Below are 25,832 nucleotides of genomic sequence, written 5' to 3' on the forward strand. Positions count from 1 at the left end.
GCCATGTATGATCCATTCTGTAGCTGGTTTTTCTGCTACCGTAAATGGCAATTTTTCCAGTCTTTCAATGCTCAGCACTGTATACTTCGCTCCCCTTTGTGCCAGCTCGATCTGTTTATCAGTGAGATTGTAATCAGAAAACAGAGAAGACGTGTTGATGAAACGCCAAGGCACATAGCCTGCACGCAAGTTTTGTAGCGTCCAGCCTAATGACAGAATAGAACGTAATTGAAACTGGCCTTGATGCAGCAGGACCAAATCTTGCTCCACAATGTCTATAGCAGAGGATACAATGTTGCCCAATGAATATATCCTGGATGACAGAGTCGTTAACCCATTGTCGAACACAGCGAGAGATTTCTCTAAATTAATATGATCAATTTCTCGTATTCTTTCTGCAGCGTCTGATTGGGTAACTGTAGAGATCTCCAGCCAGGAGATGTCATGGACTGTTACCTAGTTACTTGTAGAATGACATGGGGAAGATTCTAAGTGGGGACAGTTGAAGAGAGCCATTGGATGTATGAGAAGTTGCTCTCTGCTGGGATGCTGTACCATTAATAAATCTACAAGAAAACCTTAAAGAAACCTGTGAAGGCTCTTCTTTTCATGGCGACGAGTTGACGTGTTGAAGAAAGTGGAAGTGGGTCAACGGAAGATGAAAGACACTTATAATTTTAGAAAGGGAGTTAAGCATATGACATTGCATGTTGGTGATTGGGTTGTGGTGCGGAAGAATGAATGGGTCCGTAAGGGTGAAAGTAAATATTTGGGACCTTTAAAAATCAAAGGCGTGAAGTCCAATATCGTGATATTGGAAGATGATACGATGTGGAGTTTAGGAAACGTTTGCAAAGTACAAAGACCATAGGATGTTTCCTGGAAACATAAGTTGGGAAATAAGAATATTGATTTATGTTTCCTAATGCCATAAATTGGAAATAGCATTTTTATTTATGTTTGCAATGTACAAAGGTTATAAGATGTTTTCTGGTAATATAATTAGAAAGTAAAAATGTTAATTTTGATTTTGCATTTATATAATGTATTATTAGAGAAACAAATATGTTAAATTTATTGATCCTTCTGTATTTCCATAATAGTGTTTACACTGTATTTGTTGTTGTATAAAAGGGAGATATGTAGAGATCTCCAGCCAGGAGATGTCATGGACTGTTACCTAGTTACTTGTAGAATGACATGGGGAAGATTCTAAGTGGGGACAGTTGAAGAGAGCCATTGGATGTATGAGAAGTTGCTCTCTGCTGGGATGCTGTACCATTAATAAATCTACAAGAAAACCTTAAAGAAACCTGTGAAGGCTCTTCTTTTCAGTAACCTTCCATATTTCACAATAAGCAGCATAGATGCCGGCATATATGAAACATTTTTGACGCAGTTTTCTTGGACCTAGCAAGAATTCCCTAAGGTTTGCGTTTTCTTTAAGTAAAGATAAGTGTTGTTTCACATCCTCTAGTGTAGATGACTGTAGCCAATCAAGGCATAGTTTTCCTACACTGTATGTTGTTACTACCCCTGGATGCTGTCTTTGAACATAGTGTGGGTGTGGCCTATTGATTGTTAGACCTTGTGTCTTGTTCAGGAATCTTTCTTGACAGATGCTTGTGTCTGTGGGCCGGAGCAACCTTTTTTTCCATTCAGAATGTAAACTGTTGTTTTGTAAGATAGTATGTACGTCGACCACCCCCTGTGTAGTGCTATTACTTGCAGGTGTAGGTATGGACGATTTGTTCATGTCTTTGATCTTGGCTAACCCAAGGCAAGACGTTTGTTGGACAGTGTCATTCAAAAATATTATCTGCTGTGGGATGATACAGGCTCTAAACAAAGCTTCTATCCCTTGCACTTGCCAATCTTTTGTACCCCAGACAGATTTTATGTCAATTGTGTCTTTCCAAAAGTCGAAACCCTGTCTAGACAGTTGGGCAATGAAGGCTGCAGAATAAATCTGTTTTGTATTGGTTAACATATTTTTCGTTCCTGTTTTGTTCACATTTTTAAAGTAAAACGTTTCTGGTTTGGATATATTATACCCTGAAAAATATGGAATCTTTATTTCAAATGTTTTTGAGCTACCCCTTGGTGGTGTAGAACAATGTTTCCATTGGTTATGCATAAATACATTTCTAGGTGTTGCAGATTTATGCAAGAAATAATGACCATAGTGGTTGTAACAAAAAAGCTGTTCATAGTCTGTTGAACCCTCTAAGTATTCGTGGTTAGAGATTGCAGCTGATCTTTCTAGATCAGACATCATGTAATTAACAGTCTCAAAGTCCCAATCATCAGAATAGGTACTGGAGGTAATAAAGTCACTTAATGAAATCTTAAATCAGTGTGCAATTTTCAAAAGTTCCGACGGACCGAATATATCATAATACGTTTTGTCCCAAACTATACCATCTTGTATAGGAATGGCTGTGATGTTCACTGCTGACAAGTCTCTTGCTTCACGATGGGATGATTTGTCTGGTTTCAAAAGTAAGTTCACATTTTTACTTCCTGTGTCCAAATGAATATATCTTCCATCTATCAACATGCTCAGAGTTATTACTAAAACTAGCCATAGCAGAAAGAAAAATATTCCAGAAATAATCCATAGTTCAATCCATGGTGAAACCAGATAAGTCTTTTTCACATGTTGAAAAAAGTCTTGTGCTTGTTCTTTGAAAGTTCTGTTCGCTGGCGTCATTTCAGGCTCGCTGGGATCCTCAGAAAACGTATCAAAGTTAATGAAATAGCCAGAAGCAGTTCTGTCAATGGTTGAAATTGCATCAGGATTCTTTGAAATCGCTGGAACCAGTAGATCACTTGTTACGTTGGTGTAGACAGGTGTATCAGAACGAACTGTTATTTGGGTTCCAAGAGGAATTAGTTCCATAGCATTGTTGCTTAGTCCTTCATTTCTTACTGTTGGATTCTCAATGGTGATGAGTCTTTCAGTTTGAACCTCTTGGATAGTAGCTAGAGGATTGTGTCTGCTACTTGGTCGGAGTCCACATGGCCTACTGCTTAGTATAGGCCATATAGTGTGGTTTGATGAGGTCGATGGACACAAATCTTTTCTCCTTTTTACCAGCAAGGGGGCGGCAGAGGTACTGTTCTTGATCCGTGGATTGCTAGGACAGGTACTGGTTGTCTGTAAGAAGGCCCAAATTCCTTCTTGTCCGCAATCTTCTCTCTGACTAGATCTCCGAGCTTTGGGATCCAGACAGGCCTTGCCGGTATGGCTGGATCATCCCCAGTGGTGGTTGGCTTCAGGAACACGTTGCTTTGTTTCGATCTTAGTTCATTTAAGTCCTGTAAAACAGCCAAACGATCTTTGATATCAAATTGTTTATTTTCTACCACAGTGCCTTTACATTCAAGATCAGGAACCCACATTCTTGTCCCAAATAGGACCTCATATGGAGTGACCCCCACTAGAGAACTTCTTGGCAATTTGTCCAATGAGCGTTAGACCCCACAAAGATGTTTGACCCACCCATCACCCGAACCTAATACCCTAGCTGGTATAGATCGCTTTATGTCCCGATTTTTCCTTTCCACAACCAAATTTCCCTCAGGATGGAATGGAGAGGAGTACTGCAATGCAACGCCCAGCCGAGCGCTGAGGCCACATCCATAGGAACCTTGACTTAGTGTTTGTGGGGTTGCATTTGTCCAAAAGGACGCCTGCACGTAGATAGTCTAATGCTGTCTAACAATGGTGTCTGTACTGGGCAGGCTACTTCATAGTCTGGTATCTGGTGGCGTTCTGTACTGCGATCTCTATTGCAGTCCATGCAGTTATTGATGAAGATGTGAATAAGGGTATTCATTCCAGGCCACCAGTACATCTCTTTTAATGTTAATATTGTTTTAGAGATCCCCTGATGTGACAGACCCTCTCCCAGATGTGCTTCATAAATCAAAGCTGCTCTACGTTCCATGTTTGGAATTACCCTATCCCCCACTCCAGGGATTCCAGCAAACGGAACGTTGTTCACATCAATTATATATGAATATTTGAGTGGAAATTTTTTAGGTACCGCTGCACAACTGCCGTTGCTTGAAGCATTGACAGCCAACAATATCTCACTGTCTATTTTCGTTTTTGAACGAGTGATTGCAGCTACGGAAGCCGTTTGTACAGCCCCCTTCGTGGCTTTGTCAGCCAAGGAATTCCCTGCAACGTGAACGCCATCACGTTGATGACTCAGTGTGTGTATCACGTGAGTGTTTTGTAGTCCGTTTCACAACTGAACTACTTGTTCCCAAAGTGTTTTATGCTTGATTGTGCCATCTTTTGCATCTTTGAAACCATTTTGAAGCCAATTCTGTAAATATTCATTGTACAATAGTACACTGTAAAAAGAATCGCACACTCTGAGTGTGGGGAAACCGTGATCCGTGTTTTCAAGTGTCAATTTGAATGTTTGTACTTCAGCTCGCTGAGCTGTACAATCTCCTAGAGATTGTGTTTTAGTGACCATCGGTCGGAATTTACCATTACGCATACAAACTTTAACGATCGCGCAGGCTGCACTGTAAGCTTGCTTACTTTCCGTGGCGGGTTGTGCTGATCCGTCAATACAAATTATGAATTCATACTGGTCAAGAGGGTGAATCTCAATAGGCAGAGGACATTCGTGTTCGTATTGCAGGAATGCTTGTGTTTTCAAATAAGGATCAAAAAACATATTCAACGTCTGTTGCAGCAAGAGAATTAACCCATTGTATCCATCTTGGATGTAAAGCTTTTGCATTCGGAATACTCGCTTTTGTTACTGCCTCAAAGGCTGGTGCCGGAGTCACGACAATAATGCGTTTCCCTGAGCTAGAGCTCTTTCTTTTGCTACAGCGGTTTGAACTGTTGTCAGAATTTTTTCTGTCGAAGTGAATCGCATTTCCGCTTGTGTGTACAAATGTGATTTGTATGCAATTGTTACTTTTTCACCTTCTTTAAAAGTTAAGTAGGTGAATCTGCATTGACCCGAAAATATTCGTATCACTACTAAATTGCATGTATTTAAGCGTGTTTGTAAGGGATTTGTTGCTAACAAGTCAGCTTGTAGTCAACACAGGATTTCTGTGTGTTCCTGTGTCCAATCTTTGATTTTGAAATCAGGTTTGATTAGTTTGTAGAGAGGTTTAACCCTTTCTGCGTAATTTAGAATGTAAGTTCTTTTAAAATTCAGGAAACCTAGAATCGACTGTAAGTTTTTCAGCGTTTTTGGAGGTTGGAGCAGTGCACACTTTTCTAAAATGTTTGCTTCCAGGCTTTTTCCTTGAAAGTTCATATCCTAGGAAAAGGACATTGAGATGGGCAATTCTTGATTTCTTAAAGTTGAATTTATAGCCCTCAGAGGCGAAGCCAAGTATTATGGTGTTCACCCTGTTCAAGTGCATATCCAAGTCATCGTCTGTCAGATAGATATCATCGACATATGACAATGCCTCGTCATCATAAATTTGTAGTGACTCTGTTACTCTTGCTGAGAATAACCCCGGGCTGTTCTTGAACACTTGTGGGAGTCAACAAAAGTGACGCTGGGTCCCCATTATTGAGAAAGCTGTCAAGTACCTACTTTCAGGTGTTTGACAAAAGAAACCATTTGAAATATCCAATGTGGTTTTATATTTTTGTACGCACAATGTTATTCATTAATGCTGTACTGGGTGCATTTTGCACGGCAAACGTTTTAGAACAAGTGTTCAGGTGTCTGTAGTCCAAAACTAGACGATATGTGTTGTCTGGTTGGAAACAGGAAACAAAGGATTGTTCATTGATGAGGTGCAAGTTTCAATCACCCCTTGGTATTCAAGTTGATCTAAGATCTCCCCGACCTGTTTTTTAGCTTCTTGGTTAATTGGGTACTGCCTTTGTGCAGTAGGTTGACATTTTAATTGGATTTTGTGGTGAGGTCAGTCCTCATCTCATCCTACATGATTTTTGTATAATGCTGGGGCCTGGGCTACTGCCCATTTCCTGGCATAAGTATATTTTAAATGTATAGGAACATGGTTGGAGAAGGCTGGCATAATGATGTCTTCGTCATGTGGGCACTCCCTGACAAATTCTGGTGGCCAGTCTTTTTCTGCTAGAAGTATGTCAGAACCCCTTGAAAGCTTCTCCCAAAAGAGTGCTTTCACTTTTCTTGGTATGTCTCCCTCTATCCGGAGTGTTATTTCATATAACATTTGTGGAGAACTAACCCTGGTGTCTACAATTTCAACTGTTATGTACTCATTCAAGTCCACTGTCTCCAGAAGACCCTTCAGGTTCTGGTGAGCTATTGTTAATTCTGCTGCACTTTCCAGCATTGTCTGAGCTCATTTTCCGTTCTTGAGTTGTGTCCTCAGGATTTTCGGCATGTCTGACCTTTTTCTTGTTGAATTGAGGTTTTGGTTTGTTTTTCTGAACGTGTTGATCGTCTCTGGACTTCACAAGTTCTTCCTTGTGATCTGACAGTCCTCTTCTTTCGGATATCTGTGAAGATGTCTGAAAAGTACCAGAGGAACGTGTATCAGTATCTTGATAACTGTCAGGTTTTTTCGAATTATCCCTATTCCTGAGGTTATATCAGAGTGCTCCTTTTGAGGAGACCTACCTCGGGATTGAGAACGTTTCTCTTTTGAATGCTGTTTTTTGTTTTCCCACTTTTTAGAAGATTTAGGATTGTGTTTAACAGAGTCTTTTTCAGGACCCTCAGACAGTTGTGGTTTAACTGGTTTTCCACCTAAACTGTCTCTGCCTAATTCTTCATAGGAGTTTTCTATTATTCTGTGTAGTTCATGTTGATGTTCTGTTACATCAAATTCCCTTAATTTCTGGCGGATCGCCACTGATGCTGCCTCTCCTTTAATATTAGATAATAGTATTGTTGAGACCTGGTCGAAGTTTTTCAGTAATTTCATACCTAAGTTCAGAGCAGGCTCTGCCCCGTATTAATTTTGAATTTGTTTCAGGACATCAGGCATTACCGCAATAGACCGAACACCATGTGTTTTAGTATAGATGGCAGCAAAGACTGTGCCCCGAATGGTGCAGTCTTCCAGATGTGGTGTGATCCCCATTGGTGAACAGATTGTTATAATTCTGTGTTTCTCATAAGGGCTAGTATTAGGAAATACTGCTTCGATTTGAGTAATTTTTTGAGCTATCCAGAATGGAATTTGTTCACATTTTGTGGGCATTTTACCTATGACTGCATGTAACGTCTGAGTAGTAATTTTTTGTGTATTCCCCTGGTGAGGGGTTTGATTTGGAATGGTTATTGGTGATTGGACTGTTAAAGTCCGCATGACATATTGTACTAACTGCCTGTAAAGTTTTATTAAGTCTTTGAGTTGAGTGAGTAATTAATCGTCTGACATTCCTTCAATGTTGCTCCTGGTCTACCTAGTGGGCCGAGCCTGGTAATGTCATTGTAATGTTTTAGGGCGCCTTTAAACCAGAGCTGATGCTCCTGGTATGTGAGTGGAATTTCAACATCCTCGAAGGGAATGTATTCCTCGGTTGGTTCATCTTCTTTGAAGAAGTGAAACATTTTTGTTACTGGATTTGATTCTGGGAATGTAGAATACCTCTGCCTGAAAAGATTGATGTGCCTCTATCACAAAAACTGCTTTACCACTTCTTGGTGTCAGGCCATGTTTTATAAGTTTTAGAGTGATGGCTCTCCCTAAATTTGGATGGATGTTTATAACACCCTCATCGGTTTCAATTAAACCTGTAGTATTAAAACCTGTTGCGACTTGGTCAGCCGGAGCCTCTGTATCACACATTTTTGTTTAATGAAAAATGTAGAACAAGTTTCAAGGGAACAAAGATAAGGTGCACAATATTTTGGAACACTGTATCCTTCAACGTTGAACAAACCAAACAGCTAATACATAGGATTTTCATCCTACTCAGCTATGGCGGATATTATCCCTACCCACTCCAGACGTCTTATGGAGTATTATGAGTAGGGGTCTCTGTGAAAAGCACGACTGAGTTACTTCAGTATTTAGCATTAAATTAGTGCCTTACCAAACTTTTGGGCGCCATGTAGTGTAGTTACTATTTCCCTTATAGGCTCTGCGCTTTGGAATAATATACACTATATTTGTGGCATAGGACTGAGGTCAGTATGCCCCTATCAAGTACATTAAACGTAATTACTTGTGTGTGCCAGCTAACTCAGAGGTTACTAGAAACTTCTCGAATGAACAAGAAGGGATTAGTTTCTGACAACCGCATAAACATGACAACTTTGTTTCCCTTAGAATCGGAACACGTCTCAGAATCGTGGAAACAATATATAACAGTTTCACTCAGTCAATCATACATGCTTAGTTTCTTCAGAGTTACACAGAAATAGATAGATGGGCGTTTCAATAAAAGGATTTAGTGAACAGTCTTGTTTTGTTGTGTAAGAGATATGAGCTATAACAATCATTAGACAGTAAGCAAGGTATAATACGCACAGCTTAAGCAGTAAGAAGAAATAATACTGCAATAGCATTGTCTTTTAGCTATGACATATAATCATATATACATACATAAATAACACAGGCTAAAAAGTGAATACTCATCTGATGCTTCTAAATAGTTCTACCCAAGTGTACCTAACCTAAGTGTAGTACGAGGTAAGAAGTAGGTGCTGTTTTCTATAGTATGGTATATACTAGGTTTAGTATACCAAGAGTCCCTCTAGGTTCTTGTCAGCTCCATACCTTTATAATGAGAGAGGTGGGAATCTCTTTCCGGGTCTCAAACTCTAACACCCCGCGAAAGGAGTCAGAACACTGGAAGCTGGATTCTCTGCGAGCAGGGATGACAGTGTCTGGTCAGTGCGTCAGGCCACAATATGGTCTCTTCCGAACTTGCCGTGGCGAACCGTGCAGTCAAGTCGTGCTGAGTCGTGCCGTAGTTTGCCATGGTAAGGGAAGGTATATTTATACCTGGAGAGTGCTTAGGAATGCTAGCATTGACGTAGAGTCTGGCAGAGGAAGACGTCATGGATGAACCGCTAAGGAACAGTAGTTCATGCATAATAGATGAGTTCTTGGAGAAATCAATAATCCTAGCTAGGGAAAGTACCGTTTGACTTAAGGGTCTGGTTTCTAAGAACTCGTTGTGACGTGGGATGGACGGATGTAGGTGACCATGCCTGTATTTGGTTAGCATGGCTAATGCCTAAATAAGGACTGGGATTCTGTGCCTAAATAAGGGCAAAGCGAGTTGTGCCTATATAAGGACATGATTCAGGGAAACGTATATACGGGTATCTAAATCGAAACACAACACTATTATCTGGCTATAACCTGCAGGCCACAGCTTCTAAAAAAGTTGACTTGACGTACCTGTTCACCCTAAGCAGAGAATGTCTGTGTGGTCTGCAATTTCCAGTTTCAGTAGCATTTTTAGGGTTAATTTTTCTTGTGCAGAATTTTGATTTGTAAAGTGCAGGCCTTACAGTTCTACTCCAGTAAGGTAACTCTGGGAATTAATGCCTTCAGAATAACCTCATCAGTGAAGAGAGAGTGTGTAGAGCAACTGGCTTACAAAGACATCAGCGTAGAGAGGGCTTTTTAGAATCTCTTTGTTGATTGAGTGACAGCACTTAATTCCCTTTGCCTTAGTGACAAGACACACTTAAAACTAAATGTTTCAGTGAAGAAATAACCATAGAATCCCACACATTGGCGAGAAGATGGTACTTAAACCCAGTATCTCATTAAGATGCCTTAAGAATGTCAGGCCTCAATGATGGGACAACCATTGACCAGACATATGTGAGAGAGGTGGAATGCTTTGGACCCTCAGGCCTTAGCAGATGGATGGTCTTCTGACTATATACTTAGGTCAACAAATGCTCTCCCTTTCTATGCCCTTTCTAAGCCTTAGTGAGGGAACTTTCTCTGGGACTTTAGTGAGCAGATAACACTAGGAACTCTTTGAAGAGAATGCCTCAACCTTCGCCCCTCAATCAGGATATAGTGTTAGTAAGTCACATGTTCATGAGTAGAGGGACTTTGAGAACCAATCCTCAATGAGGAGACAACCATAGCCCCTGTGTGTTACTAAACCAATGACAGTAGGAACTCATACCTCCATACACACAACCCTGGAGGATATTCACGGTAGGGAACTTGGGGCTATGGGGCCTCAAGGGTGAGCTGGCCTCCAAACACAATACTTTTGACACAACAAAGCCACCAAAGATTTAATTTATTCTATATATCCATTAAGACTCCACCTAGAACAATCTTCTACTAGACATACACAAAAATGTCCTTACACACCACCAGGTGTCATGCTTCATCATAGGACTACTCACACTCTCCTAAAAAATGGTTTGATGGAGAGCAAGCCTACATCTGAAGAGATGGAAGCACTTTTACCTAAGAACGATCCCATGAACTATAAAGATTAAAAAACAATGTGATATCCTAAACAGACCTTTATATTCACATGAGGTATCAGGTGGTATTAAAAATCAACATGGAGATAAGGGGAATCAGTTCCCCTATCACCAACACATAACAACAATGTGTTTCTGCCTGATGACTCATGCACGTCTGTGGCATACTTCAGGATGGAAACACAGGATCCAGGAGTGGCAGCTCGTCCATCCTTGGGTCTGGGCTCGGTACAGCTTCTCTCACCTCCGAGTCTTGGATATTCTCCTGGACTGCACTATGGGGTATTGTGTATTTTTGGGTGTTCTCCTGGGTTGTGCTATGGGGTATTGGGATTTCTTGGGCTGCATCTGTGGTGTTTAGTATTCTCTGGGTCTGTGCAATGGCCAATGAGCAAGGGAGGTGGGAAGTGGGGGTGAGTGGGGAAAGGTTGTGCCCTAATGTAGGGTAGTAATGCCCCCCACACCGCCATTGCTTGTTTACTAAAATCCAGCCATATTTGACATGATTGGGCTTCTGGCACTCCTGGTCCCCGTGGAATACTCCCTTGGAAATGGCCTTTAGATTATTCTCTCGGAAGTGCAGTGGTATGCTGAGTAGTGTCTGGTGGGTATGTTACTGGGCAATTTGGGTTCTCTATGATGATGTGCCACATGATCCTAGGTGTTGGTTGAGGTACTGGGTGCTATCTGGACCCTCCATATGAAGTGGTGGGCAAAGTGTGTGCTGCTGGGTATCGTGTTGTTGTGATGCACAGTGCTTTGTGTTCCATAGACTATGCAGTGGGTGGGTGGCTTTTCTCGGAGATTCCGTGACCTGGTGGTATTAGCATTTTGAAAGAAAGTAGGTAACAATACAATTTGAATATTATGAATCCATATGTGTGGTTCCGAGGTTCATAGGAAGACTTGACTCCGAAACTCTGATTACACAATCATGAATGTCAGATATTCCGTGAAGGTTATGATGCTTTAGAAAGGCAGAGCTCAGGTCTAGGTACAAGTTGAAGCCCTGGGTAAAATTCAATACTGTTTATTTTTGGTGGTGGGTATCCTAGTGGTAGATTTCTGCCTGCTACAAGCCAAAGAGATGCTTTAAAATCTGTATATTGCCTTATACTTACACTTTGTTTTAAAAATGTTCCCCAGGGGAATACCCCCCAACCTTCTCTGACGGTCGGCCTCGCTCGCTACGTTTGCTCGACATAGGGCACTCATCCCGAACGTTTACGCCTCACTACTTTTAAATGATACCAGCTGCCACTGATAATGAGAGTGATTCTTGGCTGTGGAGATGAAAACAAGCAGTTTACATCTTTATCCAGCCCATAGACATATTTATTTTAGGGCCTTCTGCTCAGATGTTACAGTTTCTAAGCAGCAGGAAAATCTTCACAAATGCTGTGTGAGTTGTACACATATGCAAAAGTATTTTTGTTGTCGGAAATGGCCCAATCGGCTATTCCTGACTGCAAAAATGCTTACTACATGTGGCCCATGATCCTCCAACTTTCTCAAATTCACAAACATTCCCCAGGGTATGTCAGGAAAGCCATGCCAGACATAGGTCCACAGGCATACTTCCAGTGAGGTCATGTGACATTCCCATCAGCATCCTATTCCCGCTGCACAGAGCTGTCTATAGCAGGGAACTCCAGAAAAGGGAAATAGGATTCCCTGTGAAAAATATTTTTTCCGCAGAGAAAATCCCTCCACTACCTCCTCATTAAATCTGGAGCTGATCCCTTTCTCTTTCCACCCTGCACAGAATTCTATGCTACTCTTTGGCTGCAGTAAAAATCCCACCTTTTCCAAGGTGGAAATGGGAATGACAGGAGTTTGTGAATCCCTGCAAACAAACAAACTTCCAAGGTTATTTTTCCAAGCGTTGAGTGGGATTTACGTGTTTAGAGTACTCTGCACTTGTGGTTCCTGAAAAGCATAGAACAGGTAGATTTGGCTTTAAACATACGCTTACGACAACATTTGCCTTTGGGAATTGAGCACTAGAAGAATATACTAATATACTAAATAATTATCTGATTGTAAACAGTGGCCCAGAAACAATGCCAGCAAGCAAGAAAAACAAGCATTAGGAAATGCATTAGGTTTTGCCTATGTGATTAATAATAAGCTTTTTTGTTTTAAGTTGCAGTTTGCTGAGTAGCTGTGAATTATAAGTTACAGAAAGTCTGTTAGATTGCTATGACTTGTTTATGTAGAAAAATGCAATATATTTTGCTGTTACTAATTGTATTATAAAGAGGGAGGATTAGGTATATGGTGGAGGCCAAAGATAAAGAAACATGCTCCTGATAAGTAGTCTTGAAAGTGGTGCCACTTTGGAGAAAATAGGTCATGGGTGGATGAAAAAACATATATGTACAGCATAAGCTCTGTTTTTACAAATCCCAAAAAACCAAGATTACGAAAACTAGATGAAAAGGTGTTTGTTTATTGTCCATTGTTAAGATAAACAAATGAAAGCAAACTTCACATTTTTCGAATGAGCATTTGAGCAGATGTGCGATATAAGTGAAAGAAACACACTGAAAGTGAGATTATTGTTTTATTGAGATGGGCAAGCTTTTTTTATTTTTACAGATGTCTCTTACAAATTTTATTTTTATTTTGCACTGCACCTTTATTTTATTATTGTGAAAAAACGTAAACATGAACATAAACCCTGAAACAATAACAAGCATATTGTAAATATTTGCACTTGTATTATCATTGGCATTGTGTTACTTATGGTTTACTTTTTTATATTTAAACAGTACACTGTGACATTTTCAATTATCGTGCTAAATACTTTGAAGTTTGTATGTTGTAACAAATACTGTGTTTTTTTCAAGGCATTTTTACTAGTAAGGCCCTGTGGCACTGCACCTTCATTGAAATCATGACCCTAGAGCCTGCTAGATAACTGCACTTTGCCTGTTTTAAAAATGTGCAGTTAGTGTTCAACGAAAAAACATGAGACTGTTTAAATTACTTTGGAGAACTCAAACCCATTTTAGCAAATATTAAGCTAAAATACCGCTCATTAAAATTATACAGATAAATATGAATGCATTTTGTATCCACAGGAAGATGGCCGGCAAAATTCTCACTAGAAGGAAATGACTCGTGCTTCAGTTTACAGAGTATTGCTCAAGTAAAAAATGTCTTAGTCATATGGCCAATTGAAAATAAAGCAAACAATAGAACATGCTTTTGGTGCTAGAACAATACAATCTGCACAATAAAAGCCAGTCCGGATAAAAGCCAGTCTTACCACCTTACTAAGCTAAACACTTTGGGGCCGAATACAATGTCGTTCGGAAATGGGATTCGGTATTGCAGAATCCGATGCTGAACCCTTGTTTCTGACTTGAATCCTACACATTTACAAATGACCAATTCTGATGCCTGGAAACCATTTGGGGTGTCCGATTTGGTTCCTAAAGGCATTTGTAGAGCCCGAGTCTTTCGGAGCCGAATCTTACAGCTTCGTGGACATGGTTTCCGAACAAGCGATTAGCCGTTCCGATTCAGTCTGCCGGACACAAAACGGCTGTCGGAATCTGTCTTTGGGGGTCTGTTAGGGGCCCCCTTCACCAGGAGACGTCCATTTGGGGCCCGTGGGGGTTACACAAGGGATCCCTCTTCACAACCATGCACAATGTGGTAGGCACCATGGGGTGCCTGCCACAAGGTGCAAGGTTTTCCCCAACCACCCCTTTTTAGGTCTTGCCTGAGCCAGCGCACCTGCGCTGCTCTGCGAGGCATTAAGTAAGGGCTTTAGAGCTCTGAACACACGCTTGTGCGTGTGCTTTTTTTTCTTACCCTGAAATTGGCCTGTGCATGTGTCTTTTTTAAAAACACAGTACGCAATTGGTGCAAGGTGGGTGATTGTCCCGCCTTGTTTGGTCGATGGCCTAGGGTCCGCAGGAGCGAGCTTTAACCCCATCTGTTTCCAATTATCACGTTTGCGGTAATTGCAAACAGATGGTGCTCACTTTTTTTTCTTGTTAAACTCTGCGCTTGTTTTCCCTGTTACTGCTGTCACTTTCAGTCTCCTCACTAGCGCCTGAAAACCCTATGGGTATATGTACATTTTACAAGTTCGGATTACATAATATTTTTTAAATCGCACCTCGTTAAATACTGGCGTGTGCAGCATATTTTGTGATGTTAGTCCTGTTATATAGCGCGCATTCTTTCCGCGTAATTGTCTGCCTGTCATACACTTTCACCACGTGGAAATTAAAGCTTTAAATCCCCTTCCTGGGTGATATAAAAGTGTTTCACTCAGAGTCGAAGTTGCCTCCGATGTTCACTAATATCTGCAATAAAGGGAAAGCAGAGCACAACGGAGAAAGGGTAGGACGTGAGAACCCACCTGTCACTGCCAGAACAGTGTGCACTGACTGACATTCACTACAGTTTCAGTGATGGATTCACCCTGCAGCTTTGTACAAAGACGGGCGGCGAGCACTACATGAACAAGACATTAGCATGTATTTTTAGATGTATAAATGCCTGGGTTGCTGCTGGTGTGTCATCGTGAAGCAACAAGCGCAACCACAGCATCACTCAGCGCAACCTCAGCATCACTCAGCACCACCACAGCATCACTCAGCGTCACCACAACATCACTTAGCAGCACCACAGCATCACTCAGCGCAACCACAGCATCAATCAGTGCAACCACAGCATCACTCAGCGCTACCACAGCATCACTCAGCACTACCACAGCATCACGCAGCATCACCACAGCATCACACAGCGCCACAACAGCAACACACCGCAACACCACAGCATCACACAATGTCACCACAGCATCACACAGCGCCACCACAACATCACACAGCGCCACCACAGCATCACTCAGTCCCACCACAGCATCACTCAGCGTTACCACAGCATCACTCAGCACCTCCACAGCATCACTCAGCATCACCGCTGCATCGCTCAGCGCCACCATTGGATCACTCAGCGTAACCACAGCATCACAGCATCACTCAGCACCACAACAGCATCACTCAGCGCCACCACAGCATCACTCAACGCACCACAGCATCACTCATCATGACCACTGCATCTCAGTGCCAAATAATTACACACCACATAATTACACTCTACTCAATGCAACATAAATACACTCAACATAGTACCAGCAAGTACCACATAATTACACAGCACATATTTACACTATTTACACTCTATTCAATGCAAAATAAGTACACTCCACATACGACTAAGTACCACATAATTACAAGCCACATAATTACTCTACTCAATGAAACATAAATACAAACCACATAATACCACTTAGTGCCACATAATTACACGCCACATAATTACACTCTACTCAATGCAACATAAATACAAACCACATAATGCCACTTAGTACCACATAATTACACGCCACATAATTACACTCTACTCAATGCAGCATAAATACAATGAACATATTACCACTCAGTACCACATAATTACACGTCACAAAATTACACTCTATTCAATGCAACATAAATACACTCCACATAATACCACTGTGCCACATAATTATATGCCACATAATTACACTCTATTCAATGCAACATAAATACATTCCACAAAATACCACTTAGTGCGACATAGTTGCACACCACATAATTGCACTCTACTCAATGCAACATGAATACACTCCACATACCACTCAGTACCACATAATTACACACCACATAATTACACTCTACTCAATGTAACATAAATACACTCCACATAATACCACTGTGCCACATAATTATATGCCACATAATTACACTCTACTCAATGCAACATAAATACACTCCACAAAATACCACTCAGTGCGACATAGTTGCACACCACATAATTACACTCTACTCAATGCAACATGAATACACTCCACATACCACTCAGTACCACATAATTACACACCACATAATTATACTCTACTCAATGTAACATAAATACACTCCACATATTACCACTCAGTGCCACATAATTACACGCCACATAATTATACTCTACTGAATGCAACATGCACGCCACATAATACCACTCAGTGCCACATCATTACATGCAACATAATCACACTCTACTCAATGCAACGCTGTTTGTTGTAACGCTTTTCGCCCTAAGTGGGATGGGTATTCCCAGACGTGGGACCCATGCTCACTACGCCACTGGAGTCAAGCTATCCTGGCTGATGACGGCTGATAGCCAGAAACCGGTCCTAGGATGCTTGATTCCGGTCCAGGGAAGACATGGTTTGGCAGTTCGGGCTGGACTGTTCCCATGAGGCACAGGGTCAAGACTGATTTGCAATTTGCATATGGCCATGTCTAAACTGGGGTGGCGTAGTGGGCAAAAGAACGATGGATTTAACCCAGATCTCTTGACTGGGGGAGAATGTATGCATTGTCAGCATTCCGTCCATCATTTGTTTGTTGTAACGCTTTTCGCCCTAAGTGGGATGGGTATTCCCAGACGTGGGACCCATGCTCACTACGCCACTGGAGTCAAGCTATCCTGGCTGATGACGGCTGATAGCCAGAAACCGGTCCTAGGATGCTTGATTCCGGTCCAGGGAAGACATGGCTTGGCAGTTCGGGCTGGACTGTTTCCATGAGGCACATGGTCAAGACTGATTTGCAATTTGCATATGGCCATGTCTAAACTGGGGTGGCGTAGTGGGCAAAAGAACGATGGATTTAACCCAGATCTCTTGACTGGGGGAGAATGTATGCATTGTCAGCATTCCGTCCATCATTTGTTTGTTGTAAAGCTTTTCGCCCTAAGTGGGATGGGTATTCCCAGACGTGGGACCCATGCTCACTACGCCACTGGAGTCAAGCTATCCTGGCTGATGACGGCTGATAGCCAGAAACCGGTCCTAGGATGCTTGATTCCGGTCCAGGGAAGACATGGCTTGGCAGTTCGGGCTGGACTGTTCCCATGAGGCACAGGGTCAAGACTGATTTGCAATTTGCATATGGCCATGTCTAAACTGGGGTGGCGTAGTGGGCAAAAGAACGATGGATTTAACCCAGATCTCTTGACTGGGGGAGAATGTATGCATTGTCAGCATTCCGTCCATCATTTGTTTGTTGTAACACATAAATACACTCCACATATTACCACTCAGTGCCACATAATTCGACGCCACATAATTACACTCTACTCAATGCAATATAAATACACTTCACATATTACCACTTAGTACCACATAATTACACACCATGTAATTACACTCAACTCAATGCAACATAAATACACTCCACATAATACCACTCAGTACCACATATTCACACATCACAATTACTATATTCAATGCAACATAAATACACTACACATATTACCACTCAGAGCCACATAATTACACACACCTAAGCATCACCTAAACATTACCTTAGCATCACGTCAGTCTGCCCTCAGAATCTGGCATCTGTTGATTCTCCCCAAGTGTCCGTCCACTGCTCGTGTTCTAATTAAATTACTGTTTTCCAACTTCCACTCCCCCGTTATTTATGTCCTGTTCCCCCAGAACAAAAAAAAATATAACAAACAAGCATGACAACAGGTCGGAAGACATTTTTTATGTTAAAATCATTTTTTAATTAGGTTGTTCAGTTGTATATAATGTCGTCATCGTTTGTATAAAAGTAACAAAAATGCTTAACACTTTGTATCAAAACTTTTCAGCATGATGCACAGCAGCCATAATGCTCTTTAACATAGACAAAAGTTCTGGCTAAACACACAAAGTCCCAAAAGAGAGACCTATTGGCTATGCCAATGCCTGTTTTCTCGTTCAGAACACAGGCTCCCATTGAATTCAATCCAAGTCTGACCGAATGATGTTGTGAAGTGTTGTAATCGGTCGTTCTGACTCGCAGAACCCGATTAGTTCGGAAACGATTCCGAGACCAATTTGTTTAGAACAGTTTCCGAACAACATCTTAATCAGCCCCTTGGTGCTACAAAAGTGGAGAACTCACACAAAAAGAAAAAAACAGTTTTTTTAAATTTAACAGTATTCCAAAATAATAGATACATTCTGTAAAAAGAAGACTAGCACAAATCCCATACAATTACCAAACATGCTTGCTCACAAAGGCAAATTTTGACGCAATGTGACAACAATGCCCAGGAGCTGGAACTTTCAAATTCACTGCTCTTGAATCTATACAGCCTCCCTTCCCGGCCAGTAGAAGGAACAGGCTGCAATTACAAAATTCAAGGAATACTTTTAGAACTGGCACATGATTGTGTTTACAATCCAAGACTCTGCGGCAGTGGTCCGGCACTGTAGTGCTCTATAGATACTGTCCAAATGGAAAAAGGATGTTAAAACATCCCTTCAGGGCACCATGGAGTATGCTCATGTAAAGCACTGAAATCACTTTTTTTAGGTGCACGCCAGACACAGAAAAACACTCAACTTTACTTCTGGAACAATATCATAAAGACCATGAAAATTTGTTAAAAGTTCCAACCATTAAAGCACAGTTAAACAAGCATGTTTTAAATGCTTGCAGCCAGGGGAAGATAAATATCGGTAAACAGTAAATGCTGTGCAGCCTTAATGCTAGAAAAATAGTTCCACACTTTTTGGGCCCGGTGCCACTGCACCTGTTGCATGATCGATTCATGACACTAGTGCCTGCAAGATAACTGCACTTGTGACTGCCAGTTTAGTTGAAAAATATAGCAATAATCGGTGTTTAGTTGGGTGCCTAGAGCTTTTGGTCCCGGTGCCACTGTTCTTTCTGCACTATTGAAATCATAGCCCTAGTGCCTGCTAGACAACTGCACCTATGACTGCCTGTTTAGCAGTAAAATATAGCAATATTTGTTGTTTGGAGAAGTTATGAAAACATTTGGGCCTGGTACCACTGCACCTGTAGCAACATTTAAAACATGACTCTATTGCCTGCAAGCTCACTGCACTAGTGACTGGCTGTTTAGTAGTAAAATATTGCAATAGTTAGTGTTTAGAGGGGTTCCTAGACCTTTGCACTGGCTGCATTATTTAAATCATGACCCTAGTGCCTGCAAGAGAACTGTATTGGCAACTGCCTGTTTTGTAGTAAAATATAGCAACATTGGGTGTTTACAGGAGTTGTAACAACTTTTCACCCAGGTGCCACTGCAGTTGCTGCACCATTTCAATCATGACCCCATTGCCTGGAAGGTAACTGTACTTGTGACTGCCTGTTTAGTTGTAAAATATCGCAAAATTATGTGTATTGGTGTGCCAAGAGCTTCTGGTTCCGGTGTCACTGCATCTGCTGCACCATTGTAATCATAACCCCAGTGCCTGCTCGATTACTACACTTGTGACAGTCTGTTTAGTAGTAACATTTAGCAATAATCGGAGTTTAGTGGGGTCCCTAGAGCTTCTGACCACGGTGTCGCTCCACCGTTTAAATCAAGACCCTTTTAACTGCAAGGCAACTACAATTGTGACTGCCTGTTTAGTAGAAAAATAGAGCAATATTAGGTGTTTGGAGGAGTTCTAACAACTTTTGGGCTCGGTGCTACTGAATCTATTTGGTGTTTGGAGGAGTTATGATAACGTTTTTCCCGGTGCCACTGAACCTGCTGCATCATTTCAATCACGAGCCCATTGCCTGCAAGGTAACTGGGATTTTGACTGCCTGTTTAGTTGTAAACTAAAGCAATAATGGGTGTTGAGTGGGGTGCTTAGAGCTTTTGGTACCGGTGCCACTGCACCTGCGGAACCATTGAAATCATGACCCCAGTGCCTGCTAGATGACTGCACTTAGTACTGCTTGTTTAGTTGTAAAATATAGCAATGTTAGTTGTTTAGTGGTGTGCCCAGAACTTTTGATCCTGGTGTCACTGCACCTAAAGCACCATTGTAATCATGGCCCTACTGCCTGCTAGATAACTGCATTCGTGACAGTGTGTTCAGTAGCAACATTTAGCAATAATCGGGGTTTAGTGGGGTCCTTTGAGCTTTTGACCATGGCTCCACTGCACCTGCTACACCATTCAAATCACCCCCCTTTCAACCACAAGGTAACTACAATTGTGCCTGTCTGTTTAGTAGTAAAATATGGCAATATTAGATCTTTTGAGGAGTTATGACAACTTTTGGGCTCGTGCAACTGTACCCACTGCATGATTCAAATCATGGCCCTACTGCTTGCAAGATAACTGCATTTGAGACTGCCTATTTAGTGGTGAAATATAGCAATATTTGGTGTTTAGAGGAGTTATGACAACATTTGGCCCTTGTGGCACTGCACCTGCTTCACCATTTAAATCATGATCCTATTGCCTACAAGGTAACTGCACTTGTGACTGCTTGTTTTGTAGCAAAGTATAGCAATATTAGTTGTTTAGTGGTGTGCCTAGAGCTTTTGGTCCGGTGTCACTCACCTGCTGCACCATTAAAATCATGACCCTAGTGCCTGCTAGATAAAACACTTGTGACTATCTATTCAGTAGTATAATTTTGCAATAATCTGTGTTAAGTGGGGTCCATAGATCTTTTAGCCAAGGTGCCACAGCACCATTTAAATCAAGCCGTTTTTAAGTGCAGGTAACTGCAATTGTGGCTGTCTGTTTGGTAGTAAAACATAACAATATTAGGGGGCAGATTTATAACGGACTTGCGCCACTTTTACACCGACGCAGCGGCGGCGTAAACCCTGCGCCATGTTGCGCCCCATTTACAACATGACGCATCTAGGGAGATGCGTCACGTTGTAAAGCTTGCGCCACATGTGGGCGTACCTGTACAGGGAGGGGGCGTTCCGGCGCAGGAACGCCGCCGAAAAGCGGCTGAGTGAAATCTACAAGATTTCACTCAGTCACTTTTCCGGCCATGCTGCGTCAAAACCCTGCACCTGCTTGAAGCAGGCGTAAGGAGTGACGCAGCATTGTAAAAATAGGGCACCCCCGAGCCTTGCTGGAGCTGCGTCGCACAACCTTCCGCCATCAGATGCGTCACGCATCTGTTTATCCTTGCGCCACGATGCGCTGCATTGTATATGCGGCGCATCTATTGTGGCGCAAGGGTAAACTTTCGTGACGCATCTTTCCTGGCGCATCCCTGCTGATTTGCAGGGATGCGCCAGGAAACATAAATCTGCCCCTAGGAGTTTAGAGGGAACGATAAAAAGGAACCAGTAAAATGCGTGCAGCGTTGGCCAAAAGAAAAAAGTTCAAACCTCCAGCGTGGATTGGAATGTGTATTTAAGTCACAAAAAAACTGATAAGAGAGACACAGAGGAGAAACAGGCTACAACCAATAGAAATGGAGGAAAGTAAACTGACAAGCATACGGACTAATAAAAAGTGTGTGGTACTTTTAATTTTTTGGACCACGTAGGAGGCATGGCCCTACCCTGCCTATTTCGGTATCAGCGAACCGCGAATGGCCAATGCGGTATGTACAAGTGTTTTGCATAACGTTTCATCGATAAATTCACTTTGTATACGATATTACACATTGACTTCGTGGGTTCCATTTTAGAGCGGTAGCCATCTTATGGTTGCCCTCACATAGGCTGCGCATTAAGGCCATGCTACGGCCTTCAGAACACATGTGCCTTCTATTGACTTCTCTGTGACCTGTGCGAACTGGCTCCACTGCCCGAGGTCAGTCCGGTCTCACGAGCTCCCCTTCCTACGGCCACCTGTGATTAGCATCAGGGCTTGACACACCATAAAGCCTTTCATCCCACACAACCCCCAACAAATCTCTTTCACACCTGACTCTGCTTCCTGCTTTATGGCCTGTTTTACGAGGAGGAGGTGCCCGTGTTTATTGGGGTCTGCTGATATCTGATGATGGATCTGAGCCTCGCTGGGTAAATAATTGTGGGCTGGCTGAACTGAAATGTGGGATGGTCATCATGACTCTGCCTTTTCGTTTGTAATGAATACATATGAATGACCATATCGTAAAACGAGGAATGTGTGCCTGAAGCATGATATTTTGTATATAAGGAGAAGACTGGTTTTGTAATGTTGAGCAGTCTCCTGAGAACATACCCGTGTGTACTTCTAGGATTGCTGTTACTGGCTGCAGTCAATAATAAAACGATCTTTGACGCCACCACAAGACTCTGTGTTTCTGTGGTCCAAGACAGGAAGAACTCGAAGTCATAGGGTGCTACCCCTGGCACTGCTGGGGTCCTAAATTCCTCAGTACTTCAGTTGACGCCCAACTCGGGGGGATTTCAGCGGTACTGGTCCAAGCCAGAGGTTCGTGAGGAGCTTCGTGTGGAAATTCTGGAGGAAGGCCGCCACTTCATCGACCCCTGCATGTCGACGTGGTCCGAAAATCTTTGCTGCGAGGTTCCCCGCTTGCTGACGGCTACGAAGGACTGCTGCCCTGACTATCGCCCTGTTTTGGACCCTTGAAAATTTGGTAGAGCGAAACGATTAACCGAGTCTTCTGGTGACGTCATCGATACCTCAGTTAAGTATAAGTGGAGCGTCTCCTAATTCTTAGTTTGGTTCTTAGTTTTGGTATCCCTTCGGGATCGCTTTGATTTGGAGCTTGCAAGCGCCAAAGCCGAAGGACTCGTGTATTCACGAGACTATCGCGTTTTGATAATCCTTTGAAGTTTGAAACTAGACTAGTGAGCAAAGATGCCTGGTTCTAGTATATTTGGAAACTTGTTTTGTTTGGGTTGTAAAAGGGATTCCCAATTAGAGGATTCGTGTCCGGTTCCTCCAATTGGAACTCCAATTTATGAGCTTTATGTAAAACATGGCGTGGGCCCCATTGCATATAATGAAATATGGATCCGATACACCAGGAAGGACGGTGTTTTAAAATGGCCCCAAAATGGTAGTTTCGATACAGATATCTTAGACAATTTGGAAGTTAAATTATTTAAAAAGAAAGCCCGGCCGGCGATGTTTGATTCTTTCCGCCTATGGCGAAAGGAAGCCAAACTGAAGGAAATTAAATTAGCAAAAAGTAATAAGAGAGAAAAAGGTATGTCGATGGTGCAAGCAGCTGTACAATTTAAAGATAATGAGGAGGAACAAATGAATGAGCAGTTACATAGACAGCGTAAACTAGGGATCGATAAATGTTACCCAGTTTTGCCGCACCTTCAACAAGATGTGTTAAAAGAAAAGGAGAAAGATCCCCTAATGTCACATTTGCTGAGTTCGCCACCTCCGTATGCGCAGAGTGCTACAGCACCTCCGCAACCCTTAAATGCACAGCCTCCAGTTAATGTGCCGCAAGCTTTCCTGCAGCCGCCAGCTCCTCCTCAGCCGGCGCCTGCTCTTGTGGTGCAGCCCCCTCAAGGGCCGCCGACTTTGCTGCCTGCACCCCCTTTGCCTTCTGCAACTTTGCCTGCTGCACCAACTGCCTCCCTTGGCACTCTCCCTGATACTGTCCTTGCATCTGCATCTACACCTACTGTGCTTCCCTCTGTCTTTCCCCCTGTTCTTGCCTCACCCTCTCCTTCTACACGACAAAGAATAGCTGGTGCAGTCACTAGTTTCATATCGCCTTTATTTGGGTCGTCTGGTGCGACCCCTGACTCAAAGCGTAAGCAGCTGCGTAGTCAGCGGCCTGGTTCTGAAGAGAAAGAAGTATTAGACCGCATGGCACATAGATGGATTGTTTACCCTTCGAGATATGATGTGGAGTCTGTTCTAAGTGTTTTTCATCAATGGGAAGCACCAAAGCAAAGATATGTTTTTGATAAAATGTGTGAATTCCTCTGTGAGGAATTGGAAGATCATGGTCTAGACTCAAGCCCGCAGGTTTTGTGTCACTTACGGTTTGAATTTGACAAAGGCACGATTGTGGGCCCCAACGTTGATAGAGCAGTTACGACATTCTTGTCTTTCAGGAATGGGGATTGTCATCAGTCACTGTTCGAACAAGAGTTCGCTGTAGGGAAAAAGGGAAAAGTGCGACAATACCCTATGAGAGAAGTCCCTCCGGTATGGAAGGAAGCCGTTGCGGCTGATGACGGTCGCGGTATTGCTGCTGCTCCAGCTCATTTCCAGCGTGTTTGGGTACATGTCCCTTGGAAACGATCTGAAGTAATAGCGCTTAAACAGACATTGCCTGATCCCCGTAAAAACCCTGCAGGATATTATAAGGAGTTGTCACAGACGGCAGGATCATGTATCATGAATCTAGCTGACATAGATATGTTGTTTGGAAATGTTGTTCCACAGCCTTTGTGGGGATTGGTTCGTAATGCAGATCATGCTGCAGAGTTAGGTGACACATGGGCTAATATTATTATTGCTAATGACGGACAAGATGGTGGTGCCAAGCCTGACCCTTTGGTAGCAGAACTCCCTGCTAGAATCATTGCTTACATGAAGACTTTAATGCCCGCGATGCGTGTGAATTGGGATAAATTGTCTGCGTGTAAGCAGAAGAAAGATGAAACAGTGTCTGATTTCTTCACCAGGTTTGAGGAAACGTTTATTGACCACAGTGGTCAAGATATGAGTACGGAAGGTGGTCAACGATTATTTGTTGATAAATTTGTGCATAATTTGCTTCCCGAGTTGTGTAGGAAGTTAAAAGACTCAGAGAGTTCTTGGGCTGTTTCCTCATCAGCGCAAATACTGGCTACTGCACAGTATTACGAAAATAGAGATAAGGATGAGAAAGATAAAGCAGACAAGAAAACGAAAGAATTGAAAACGAAGGTTCTTTTACAGCAAGCTTACCCGCCACGTGGTGATTATCAGCAACAGCCCCAGTTTCAGAGAAACGTGCAAAGGTACAAGTATTCTCAACCACGTGTTCCTGTAGGCCCTAATCAATGTTCATATTGCAAGGAAGAGGGTCATTTCAAGTTTAGTTGTCCTATTCTGTTACAGCGCGCTAATGGCGCTTTTAGCACCAGAGGTAGAGGTGGTCAACAAGCTCCTAGAGGTAGGGGACGCGGGAATGTTCCCCAGAATGCGCGTCCCCTTCCATCTCAAAATACGATTAATAGTTTTGATCAGCAAGGCAATGCAACTGGTAGGACAGCTCAGTACTATAACAATGACTATTATGCAGAGGATGAAAATGTAGAAAGTAATGATCACTAGGATAGCCGTAGACAAAGAGAGGGAGTTGTTTCAGTGCCAGTGGATCAGAGTGGACCGTATGTCAAGGTGACTACAGCGGGTGTGTCAGAACCTTTTCTGTTGGATACTGGTGCTGCAAAAAGTTCAATTATGCATTCAAAACTCCCTGGCGCACCTTTGTCTGGCGACACGAATGTTTCAGTAGGTTTTTCTGGCGCCCCGGTTAGGAACCCGATCTCTAGTCCTATGACCCTTTCTGTTGGACCTTGTGAGCTGAAAGCACCCCTTATCCTCACGACAGGTTGTGGTGAAAACCTGTTAGGATTAGATTTGTTGAAGAGATTACATGCGACATTATATTGTTCCCCCTCGGGAGTACAA

General features: G+C 42.5%; 1 long non-coding RNA gene across 1 annotated transcript in view; it reads left to right on the plus strand.

The window, feature by feature from the left end:
* LOC146829621 (uncharacterized) overlaps window positions 1-25,832 on the plus strand; it is a 92,532-nt gene that overhangs the window by 53,702 nt on the left and 12,998 nt on the right. The gene's annotated exons all lie outside the window — the stretch shown is intronic.

The sequence above is a fragment of the Triturus cristatus genome, chromosome 5_2 (assembly GCF_964204655.1).
Source record: "Triturus cristatus chromosome 5_2, aTriCri1.1, whole genome shotgun sequence".
NCBI lineage: Eukaryota > Metazoa > Chordata > Amphibia > Caudata > Salamandridae > Triturus > Triturus cristatus.